At 45.3% G+C, this 11,756-nt stretch overlaps 1 long non-coding RNA gene across 1 annotated transcript; it reads right to left on the bottom strand.

The window, feature by feature from the left end:
• Window positions 1-1,835: 1,835 nt before the first annotated feature.
• LOC120041710 lies at window positions 1,836-4,641 on the bottom strand. The gene is made up of 3 exons (XR_005475923.1): window positions 4,621-4,641; window positions 3,254-3,395; window positions 1,836-2,367 (listed from the first exon to the last, which is right to left on the bottom strand). It is a non-coding gene; the product is annotated as an uncharacterized LOC120041710 (long non-coding RNA).
• Between the last annotated feature and the right edge of the window lie 7,115 nt (window positions 4,642-11,756).

Raw genomic sequence — 11,756 nt, 5'->3', positions numbered from 1 at the left:
AGCAGTACAACTGGCCCCTCTAGCAGTACAACTTGCCCCTCTAGCAGTACAACTGGCCCCTCTAACAGTACAACTGGGTCCTCTAACAGTACAACTGGGTCCTCTAACAGTACAACTGGGCCCTCTAGCAGTACAACTGGGCCCTCTAGCAGTACAACTGGACCCTCTAGCAGTACAACTGGACCCTCTAGCAGTACAACTGGACCCTCTAGCAGTACAACTGGACCCTCTAGCAGTACAACTGGACCCTCTAGCAGTACAACTGGCCCCTCTAGCAGTACAACTGGCCCCTCTAGCAGTACAACTGGCCCCTCTAGCAGTACAACTGGCCCCTCTAGCAGTACAACTGGCCCCTCTAGCAGTACAACTGGCCCCTCTAGCAGTACAACTGGCCCCCTCTAGCAGTACAACTGGCCCCTCTAGCAGTACAACTGGACCCTCTAGCAGTACAACTGGACCCTCTAGCAGTACAACTGGCCCCTCTAGCAGTACAACTGGCCCCTCTAGCAGTACAACTGGCCCCTCTAGCAGTACAACTGGCCCCTCTAGCAGTACAACTGGCCCCTCTAGCAGTACAACTGGCCCCTCTAGCAGTACAACTGGCCCCTCTAGCAGTACAACTGGCCCCTCTAGCAGTACAACTGGCCCCTCTAGCAGTACAACTGGCCCCTCTAGCAGTACAACTGGCCCCTCTAGCAGTACAACTGGACCCTCTAGCAGTACAACTGGACCCTCTAGCAGTACAACTGGACCCTCTAGCAGTACAACTGGCCCCTCTAGCGGTACAACTGGCCCCTCTAACAGTACACCTGGCCCCTCTAACAGTACACCTGGCCCCTCTAGCAGTACAACTGGCCCCTCTAACAGTACAACTGGCCCCTCTAGCAGTACAACTGGCCCCTCTAGCAGTACAACTGGACCCTCTAGCAGTACAACTGGCCCCTCTAACAGTACAACTGGACCCTCTAGCAGTTCAACTGGCCCCAGCTTGACCCCCCCCCCCCCCCCCCCCAGTTGAAATGGTCTACAACCGCCACTGCAAGTGGGGCGGCAGGTAGTCTAGTGGTTAGAGCGTTGGATTTGTAACCAAAGGTGGCAAGATCGAATCCCTGAGCTGACAAGGTAAAAATCTGTCATTCTGCCCCTGAACAAGGCAGTTAAACCCACTGTTCCTAGGCCGTCAATGAAAATAAGAATTTGTTCTTAACTGACTTGCCTAGTTAAATAAAGGATTTTTTTTTTTTTACAGATTTCTGAATTGACACCTGAATTGACACCAGAACAAACACATTTAACAACAAGTAAGAAAACTAAAAGCTGATGTACCTACTAACTCAGTAGAGACCAAAGGAGTTTCCAGAGTTAACCATCCCGGAGACCGGGTGTGGTAAACAGGTTAGGTACGGTGAGACTTTTTGTAAAAAGGGCTTTATAAATGAAAACAGCAATGTGACGTCAAAGAGGGCCAACCAACTTACTACAACTTATTACCTGACATTACATCTTTTTCTAAATTCATTTGTAACCTTTATTTAACTAGGCAAGTCAGTTAAGAACAAATTCTTATTTACAATGACGGCCTACCGAGGAACAGTGGGTTAACTGCCTTGTTCAGGGGCAGAACGACAGATTTTTTACCTTGTCAGCTCAGGGATTCGATCTAGCAACCTTTCAGTTACTGGCCCAACGCTCTAACCACTAGGCTACCTGCCGCCTCTACACTCTAACCACTAGGCTACCTGCCGCCCCAAAATGGACAATCAACCATAATCAATGTAATGTTGAATACATTTAGAGTTCCCACTGAAGACATAGAGCATTGATAATTAGTAGAAACTTGTTTTATTGCAAAAATTTCCAGATCGACTGACTGTCCATTACAAGTCAAGTGTGATTGAGATCATATACAGTCCAGGAATATTGTTAGGATCAGAAAACCAGTCCTCAGTGTTGCTGTGTTACAATCAGGTAACCAGTTAGAATAATGAACCAGGGTCATATTCATTATGGCACAACGTAGCAAAACGTTTTTGCGGCGGAATATGAAAATGGACGTTTCTTATTGGACAAGTTCAAGTAGTCCCTCCCGGTTTCAGTCTGTTTTCTCTTCGAATTGGTAACACATTATTACAACCTAGTCTTCAGGTGTTCCTGCGAGAGGGAATAGGGTGCCCTTTGTGACTCATCTGTATAATAATGCACTGCTTTTGCACTATAGGGCCCTGGACAAAAGTAGTGCACTATATAGGGAATAGGGTGCCATGTGGTATGCAACTACAATGTTCAGTGCTGCAGAACTCTGTTGAAGCGATGTGTGATCTCACTGGGTCCCAACGATACCATCATCTCTGCTACACTGGGGCCTTGCTGCAGACAGACAGACAGACAGACAGACAGACAGACAGACAGACAGACAGACAGACAGACAGACAGACAGACAGACAGACAGACAGACAGAGAGAGAGAGAGAGATGGAGGGAGGAGGAAGAAACATTTTTCAAGAGCTGTGACAATCATGTTGCAATCATTTGACAGGACAGCAATCAAACACAACTTCTCTTTTTTTAATCCACATTGTCATTGTGGTACTTTCTTTTTCGCCGTCTCTCTCCGTTCCCCCTTTCTCTCTCCTACCTGTAGTCTGAGGGCCAGTCTCTCTCCTACCTGTAGTCTGAGGGCCAGTCTCTCTCCTACCTGTAGTCTGAGGGCCAGTCTCTCTCCTACCTGCAGTCTGAGGGCCAGTCTCTCTCCTACCTGTAGTCTGAGGGCCAGTCTCTCTCCTACCTGCAGTCTGAGGGCCAGTCTCTCTCCTACCTGTAGTCTGAGGGCCAGTCTCTCTCCTACCTGCAGTCTGAGGGCCAGTCTCTCTCCTACCTGTAGTCTGAGGGCCAGTCTCTCTCCTACCTGTAGTCTGAGGGCCAGTCTCTCTCCTACCTGTAGTCTGAGGGCCAGTCTCTCTCCTACCTGCAGTCTGAGGGCCAGTCTCTCTCCTACCTGCAGTCTGAGGGCCAGTCTCTCTCCTACCTGTAGTCTGAGGGCCAGTCTCTCTCCTACCTGCAGTCTGAGGGCCAGTCTCTCTCCTACCTGCAGTCTGAGGGCCAGTCTCTCTCCTACCTGTAGTCTGAGGGCCAGTCTCTCTCCGTTCCGCCTGCCTCTCTCCTACCTGTAGTCTGAGGGCTAGTCTCTCTCCTACCTGTAGTCTGAGGGCCAGTCTTTCTCCTACCTGTAGTCTGAGGGCCAGTCTCTCTCCTACCTGTAGTCCGCTGAGGGCCAGTCGTATAATCTTCATAACATCTCTGTATTTTGTGTTGCTGGTCTTCTTAGCCAGAGTCTTCAGTTGTACACTGAGCTGGTCTACTGTCAGTTCCTCACCTCCTTTCAGACCTTCCATCAACCTACACAGAGACAGACATGGGACAGGGCCGTTAACACCAAGACAAGTTCATAGTACACGGTAGTACATTTTTTTAAATCAATTAAAACATGAAAGACACATAACTGACAGTCATGTCATTTTCAGAAAAGCCTTGGTTCATTAAAAAGGACACGGTCACTTAACTTCTGACAAACAAACTTGACTACATTGAAAGGGAACTAGGAGTGGTTTTAGTTAACAGTTAGTTCTGATAGATACTGATGACTAGAGTAGTATTGTAGTCTATAGTACTTCTATAGCTAATACTGTATGACTAGACTAGTACTGTAGTCTATAGTACTATAGCTAATACTGTATGACTAGAGTAGTACTGTAGTCTATAGTACTATAGCTAATACTGTATGACTAGAGTAGTACTGTAGTCTATAGTACTATAGCTAACACTGTATGACTAGAGTAGTACTGTAGTCTATAGTACTATAGCTAACACTGTATGACTAGAGTAGTACTGTAGTCTATAGTACTTCCATAGCTAACACTGTATGACTAGAGTAGTACTGTAGTCTATAGTACTTCTATAGCTAATACTGTAAGACTGGAGTAGTACTGGAGTCTATAGTACTATAGCTAATACTGTATGACTAGAGTAGTACTGTAGTCTATAGTACTTCTATAGCTAATACTGTATGACTGGAGTAGTACTGTAGTCTATAGTACTTCTATAGCTAATACTGTATGACTAGACTAGTACTGTAGTCTATATTACTTCTGTGCACTAATACTGTATGACTAGAGTAGTACTGTAGTCTATAGTACTATAGCTAACACTGTATGACTAGAGTAGTACTGTAGTCTATAGTACTATAGCTAACACTGTATGACTAGAGTAGTACTGTAGTCTATAGTACTATAGCTAACACTGTATGACTAGAGTAGTACTGTAGTCTATAGTACTTCCATAGCTAACACTGTATGACTAGAGTAGTACTGTAGTCTATAGTACTTCTATAGCTAATACTGTAAGACTGGAGTAGTACTGGAGTCTATAGTACTATAGCTAATACTGTATGACTAGAGTAGTACTGTAGTCTATAGTACTTCTATAGCTAATACTGTATGACTGGAGTAGTACTGTAGTCTATAGTACTTCTATAGCTAATACTGTAAGACTGGAGTAGTACTGTAGTCTATAGTACTATAGCTAATAGTGTAAGACAGAGTAGTTAGTTCTGATAGATACGTACCGTATGACCAGAGTAGTCCTGTTAGTCTATAGTAGTTATGGTATGAACCAGAGTAGTCCTGTTAGTCTATAGTAGTTATGGTATGACCAGAGTAGTCCTGTTAGTCTATAGTAGTTATGGTATGAACCAGAGTAGTCCTGTTAGTCTATAGTAGTTATGGTATGAACCAGAGTAGTCCTGTTAGTCTATAGTAGTTATGGTATGAACCAGAGTAGTCCTGTTAGTCTATAGTAGTTTATGGTATGACCAGAGTAAGTCCTGTTAGTCTATAGTAGTTATGGTATGAACAGAGTAGTCCTGTGAGGAAGGTAGGACAGGACCTCATGAAGTGTGAGGATGGTAAATACGACCTCAATATAAGGCAGTGTGAATGGTAAGACAGGACCTCAATAGAAGGGATTGGAAGGAAGACAGTTATATAGGTAGTGAGGATGAAACAGGATCATAGAAGGCGTGAGGATGGTAAAGACAGGACCTCATCAAAGCAGTGAGGATGTAAGACAGGACCTCAATATAAGTATGAGGAGGTAAGACAGACCTCAATAGAAGGCAGGAGGAAATGGTAAAGACAGACCTCAATCAGAAGGTGTGAGGAATGGTAAGACAGGACCTCATAGAAGGCTAGATAGCCCATAGAAGGATGAGTGTAATCAGGACCTCATAGAAGGTAGTGGGATGGTAAAGACAGGACTGCAATAGAGGCAGTGAGGATTGAATTAGGGTCAAAAGCAGCATGTGTAAATACAGGGTAATAAAGGTACAGCAGGTAATGGGCCAGTAGTGGTAAGACAGGACCTCAATAGAAGGCAGTGAGGAATGGTAAAGACAGGACCTCATAGAGGCAGTGAGGTGGTAAAGAAGGACCTTCACTAGAAGGCAGTGGGAATGGTAAAGACAGACGCTCAATAGAAGCGTAGTGAGAATGGTAAGACAGGACCTCAATAGAGTGAGTGATGAATGGTAAAACGTACCCAATATAAGGCAGTGAGGAATGGTGTAAAGACTGAGCATCATAGAAGACGTGAGGAATGGTAAAGACAGAGTCAATAGAAGGCAGTGAGGAATGGTAAAGACAGGACCTCAATAGAAGGTAGTGAGGAATGGTAAAGACAGGACCTCAATAGAAGGCAGTGAGGAATGGTAAAGACAGGACCTCAATAGAAGGCAGTGAGGAATGGTAAAGACAGGACCTCAATAGAAGGCAGCATGGTTAAGAGGACTAAATTAGCAGAGATGGTAACTACAGGACTCTCAATAGAATGCAGTTAGGATGGTAACTAAGAGTGAGGAATGTACAGACCTCATAGAAGCAGTGAGGAATGGTAAAGAAAGTGTGTGTTGTGTGTATGTGTGTGTTGTGGTGTGGGTGTGTGTTGTTGTTGTGTGTGTGTGTGTGTGTGTGTGTGTGTATGTGTGTGTGTGTGTGTGTGTATGTGTGTGTGCGTGTTTACTTGGTGCGTGAGCGACACAAAGTCCTTGACGAAGCTTCCGAAAGGCCTGAAGACCCCCATGAACCCGTTCACCACCTGGGATTGGACAGAATCAGACAATTGTCATTTCCTCTACCTACTGACATATCACTTCTGTTTGATTATGGTTTATTAATGCTCTACTCTGGGCTGCATCTCAAATGGCATACTATTCCCTTTATAGTGCACTACTTTTGACCAGGGCCCTATGGCCAATGGCACCCTATCCCCTATATAGTGCCCTACTGTTGACCAGAGCCCTATAGCCCTATGTAAAGTAAACCCTCCCTGTTGACCAGGCCCTATAGCGCCTATTTAAACAACTAATTTAGACCAGAGCCCTATAGCCCTATGTAGAACACTACTGTTGACCAGAGCCCTATAGCCCTATGTAGAACACTACTTTAGACAAAGCCTACTTAGGCCATGTAAACACTACTTGACAGCAGAGCCCTATATGCCCTATGTATGAACACTACTGTTGACCTAAGGGCCCTTAGCCCATGGTATGACACACTACTTTAGACCAAGCCCTCATAGCCTATGTAGAACACTACTTTAGACCAAGCCATAGCCCTATGTAGAACACTACTGTTGACCAAAAGACCAAATAAAAAAAAAATAAAAAAAGAAACATAGATAAAAATAAAAACAAAAAAAAAAAAAAAAAAAAAAAAAAAAAAAAAAAAAAAAAAAAAAAAAAAAAAAAAATAAAAAAAAAAAAAAAAGAAAACAGAAAACTATAGTAAACACTACGTAGACCAAGCCCTATAGCCCTAATAATGTAGACTGCTATACCTATACCTACTTTGACAGAGCCTATGGCCTATGCAAGCAGACACTACTGTTGACCAGAGCCCTATAGGCCTATGTAGAACACTACTTTAGACCAGAGCCCTATAGGCCTATGTAGAACACTACTTTAGACCAGAGCCCTATAGCCCTATGTAGAACACTACTGTTGACCAGAGCCCTATAGCCCTATGTAGAACACTACTGTAGACCAGAGCCCTATAGCCCATGTAGAACACTACTGTAGTACCAGAGCCCTATAGCCCTTGATGTAGAACACTACTGATTGACCGTGACCTAGCCTACCCTATGTAGAACACTACGTTAGACCAGAGGCCTATAGCCCCTATGTATAACACTACTTTAAACAAGCCTGCAGTAACCACTTAGACGAGCTATACCTATGTAGAACACTTACTGTAGCCCAGAGCTCCTATATGCCTATTGTAGAACACTAACTTTAGACCAGAGCCCTATGCCCTATGTAGAACACTACTGTAGACAGAGGCCTATACCCTATGATAGAACACTACTTTGCACCAAGGCCTATCGGCCTATGTAGACACTACTGGTAAGACAGAGCCTATAGGCCTATGTAGAACACTACTTTAGACCAGAGCCCTATAGCCCTATGTAGAACACTACTTTAGACCAGAGCCCTATAGCCCTATGTAGAACACTACTTTAGACCAGAGCCTATAGGCCTATGTAGAACACTACTTTAGACCAGAGGCCTATAGCCCTATGTAGAACAGTACTTTAGACCAGAGGCCTATAGCCCTATGTAGAACACTACTTTAGACCAGATCCTATTGGCCTATGTAGAACACTACTTTAGACCAGATCCTATAGGCCTATATAGTGCACTACTGTTGACCAAGCCGCTATGGCCATGGTAGGAATGGTCCCAGTTTGGAACACAAGACTTACCTCTCGAATGGCTCTCCTGGCTGTGAGGGGGGTTCGGGTAGTTATTGTCCGTCCCGACGTGGGTCCTGGGTGGGTACGCGGGGTGTAGGAGAGGGGGGGCGGGGGGCTCCCAGGTTGGGTGTCCAGTGAGGTTCTCCAAGTGGTGTGCCTCTGTCATCGTAGGTGTGGAACACCAGACTCAGGGTTCCATTCTCCAGTCCCTCCACCTCCGGATGCAACAACAGCTCTGCCTTCTGCTCCGGAGTTAACAGGTGGAGCACCTCCAGCTATGGAGACACAGACCAGTATGTTTCAGTGTGACAGAGAGAGACCACCAGTATGTTTCAGTGAGAGACAGAGAGAGACCACCAGTATGTTTCAGTGAGAGACAGAGAGAGAGACCAGCAGTATGTTTCAGTGAGAGACAGTGAGAGACCACCAGTATGTTTCAGTGAGAGACAGAGAGAGACCACCAGTATGTTTCAGTGAGACAGAGAGAGACCACCAGTATGTTTCAGTGAGAGACAGAGAGAGAGACCAGCAGTATGTTTCAGTGAGAGACAGAGAGAGACCACCAGTATGTTTCAGTGAGAGACAGAGAGAGGACCACCATATGTTTCAGTGAGAGACAGTGAGAGAGAGCCACGGTATTTCAGTGAGAGAGAGGAGAGACCACCAGGTATGTTTCAGTGAGGACAGAGAGAGAGACCAGCAGTATGTTTCGTGAGAGACAGAGAGAGACCACCAGTATGTTTCAGTGTGAGACAGAGAGAGAGACCAGCAGTATGTTTCAGTGAGAGACAGAGAGAGAGACCACCAGTATGTTTCAGTGAGACAGAGAGAGACCACCAGTATGTTTCAGTGAGAGACAGAGAGAGAGACCAGCAGTATGTTTCAGTGTGAGACAGAGAGAGACCACCAGTATGTTTCAGTGAGAGACAGAGAGAGACCACCAGTATGTTTCAGTGAGAGAGAGAGAGACACGTAGTAGTACGCAGAACCAGTATTGTTTCAGTGAGTCAGAATAGACAGTGTTAGGGAAGAGAGAGACCACCAGTATGTTTTCAGCGAGAGACGAGAGATGAGAACCACCAGATGTTTCAGTGGAGACAGAGAGAGACCGCAAGTATGTTTCGCTGTTGACAGAGAGAGACCACCCAGTATGTTTCAGTTGAGAGACAGAGAGAGACCTGAACCAGTTATGTTTCAGTGAGAGACAGAGAGAGACCACATATGTTTCATGAGAGACAGAGAGAGACACCAGTATGTTTCAGTGAGAGAGAGAAACCACCAGTATGTTTTCATGACAGTAAGAGACAGTGAGAGACCACCGTATGTTATTCAGTGAGATGAGAGAAGAGAGAGAGAGACAGCAGTATGTTTCAATGGAGCCGTGAGAGACACCAGTAATGTTTCAGTGATAGACAGTGGAGACCACCAGTTATGTTTCAGTGAGAGACTTGAGAGAGCCAGACAGTATTGTTTCATGAGAGATCGAGAGAACCACAGTATGTTTCAGTGAGAGACATGAGAGACCACCAGTATGTTTCAGTGAAGAGAGAGAGAGCCACCAGTAATTTTCAGTTGAGAGACAGAGAGAGACCGCATATGTTTTTCAGTGAGAGAGGAGAGAGACCACCAGTATGTTTCAAGTGAGATAGAGACAGTGAGAGACAACAGTATGTTTTTAGTGAGGAGTAGAGAGAGACTCAGCAGTATGTTTCCGTGAAGACAGAGAAGACGCACCATATGTTTCAGGTGAAGACAGTGAGAGACCACATATGTTTTGCAGTGAGAGACAGTTGAGAGACCACCAGTATGTTTCAGTGTGAGACAGAGAGAGACACCAGCAGTATGTTTCAGTGAGAGACAGAGAGAGACCACCAGTATGTTTCAGTGAGAGAGAGAGAGACCACCAGTATGTTTCAGTGAGAGACAGAGAGAGACCACCAGTATGTTTCGGGAGTTAGAGCAGAGAGAGAGACCACCAGTATGTTTCAGGAAGACAGAGAGAGACCAGCATATGTTTCGTGTGACAGAGAGAGACCCAGCCAGTATTTTCATGATAGACAGAGAGAGCCACCAATTAGTTTTCAGTGAGAGACAGATGAAGACCACATATGTTTCAGTTGTTAGCCAGAGAGAGACCACCAGTATGTTTCAGTGAGAGACAGTGAGAGACCACCAGTATGTTTCAGTGAGAGACAGAGACACCAGCAGTATGTTTCAGTGAGAGACAGTGAGAGACCACCAGTATGTTTCAGTGAGAGACAGAGAGAGACCACCAGTATGTTTCAGTGTGAGACAGAGAGAGACCACCCATATGTTTCGTGTGGACAGATGAGAGACCAACCGTATGTTTCAGTGAGAGACAGGATAGACCACCTATGTTTCAGTGAGAGAGAGAGAGAGAGACCACCAGTATGTTCAGTGAGGACAGAGAGAGAGCCACCAGTATTTTCAGTGAGAGCAAGAGAGAGAGACTACCAGTATGTTCAGGTGAGAGACAGAGAGAGACCATCAGTATGTTTCAGTGTGAACGATGAGAGACCACCATATGTTTTCAGTGAGAGACAGAGAGAACCACCAGTATGTTCAGTGAGAGACAGAGAGAGAACCCACCAGATATGTTCAGTGTGAGACCAGAGCAGAGACCACCAGTAGTTTCAGTTGAGAGAGAGAGAGCCACCTAGTATTTTCAGTGAGAGATGAGAGAGACCACCATATTTTTCATGTGAGAGACAGGAGAGACCACCAGTATGTTTCATTGGAGAGACAGTGGAGAGCCCCATATGTTTCAGTTGTGAGACAGAGAGGCGAACCACCAGTATGTTTTTCAGTGTGAGACCGAGAGAAGCCACAGTATGTTTCAGTGAAGAGACAGAGAGAGACCCCACCAGTATTTTTCAGTGAGAGAGAGAGAGAGAGACCACCAGTAATGTTTTCAGTGAGCGGGACCGAGAGAGACCACCATATGTTTCAGTGGATAGACGAGAGAACCAGCAGATTTTTCAGTGAGAGACAAGAGAGACGCACCAGTAGTTTTCAGTGAAGATAGAGAGAGACCACCGTAATGTTTCAAGTGAGAGACAGAGAAGAGACCGCAGCTATGTTGTCAAGTGTGAGACAGAGAGAGACCAGCGGTAGGTTGTTTCAGTGTGAGAACAGTGAGAGACCACCAGTATGTTTCAGTGAGAGACAGAGAGAGACCACCAGTATGTTTCTAGTGAGAAGATACCAGCAGTATGTTTTCAGTGGAACAGTGAGAACAACCAGTATTGTTTCAGTGAAGAGAGAGAGACCAGCAGTTGTTTCATGAGAGCGTGTAGACCACCAGTATGTTTGCTAGTGAGAGAGAAGAGAGAGACCAGCAGTTGTTTCAGTGGAGAGCAGTGAGACGACCACCAGTTATTTCAGTGAGAGAGAGTAGAGAGAGACCAAGGCAGTATGTTTCAGATGATACGCAGTGAGAGACCCACCATTATGTTTCAGTGAAGACGAGTGAGATGACCAGCAGTTGTTTCAGTGTAAGAGACAGAAGAAGACCAGCGTATGTTTCTAGTGTGAGACGTGAGAGACGCACAGTATTGTTTCAGTGAGAACAGAGAGAGACCACCAGTATGTTTCAGTGAGAGACAGAGAGAGAGACCAGCAGTATGTTTCAGTGAGAGACAGTGAGAGACCATCCAGTATGTTTTTCAGTGAGAGAGAGAGACCGAGCAGTATGTTTCAGTGAGAGAGCAGAGAGACCACCGTATGTTTCATGAGAGAGAGAGAACACGAGCGTATGTTTCAGTAGAGAGACAGTGAGAGACACCATATGTTTCAGTGAGAGAGAGAGAGAGTAGAACGCAGAATGTTGTTCAGTGAAGGAGACAGTGAGAGACCACCAGTATGTTTCAGTGAGAGACAGTGAGAGACCACCAGTATGTTTCAGTGAGAGACAGTGAGAGACCACCAGTATGT

This window comes from Salvelinus namaycush, unplaced genomic scaffold (assembly GCF_016432855.1).
Source record: "Salvelinus namaycush isolate Seneca unplaced genomic scaffold, SaNama_1.0 Scaffold514, whole genome shotgun sequence".
Lineage (NCBI taxonomy): Eukaryota > Metazoa > Chordata > Actinopteri > Salmoniformes > Salmonidae > Salvelinus > Salvelinus namaycush.
The sequence above is the reverse complement of the archived record's forward strand: the minus strand, read 5'-3'. Positions and strand labels throughout refer to the sequence as shown.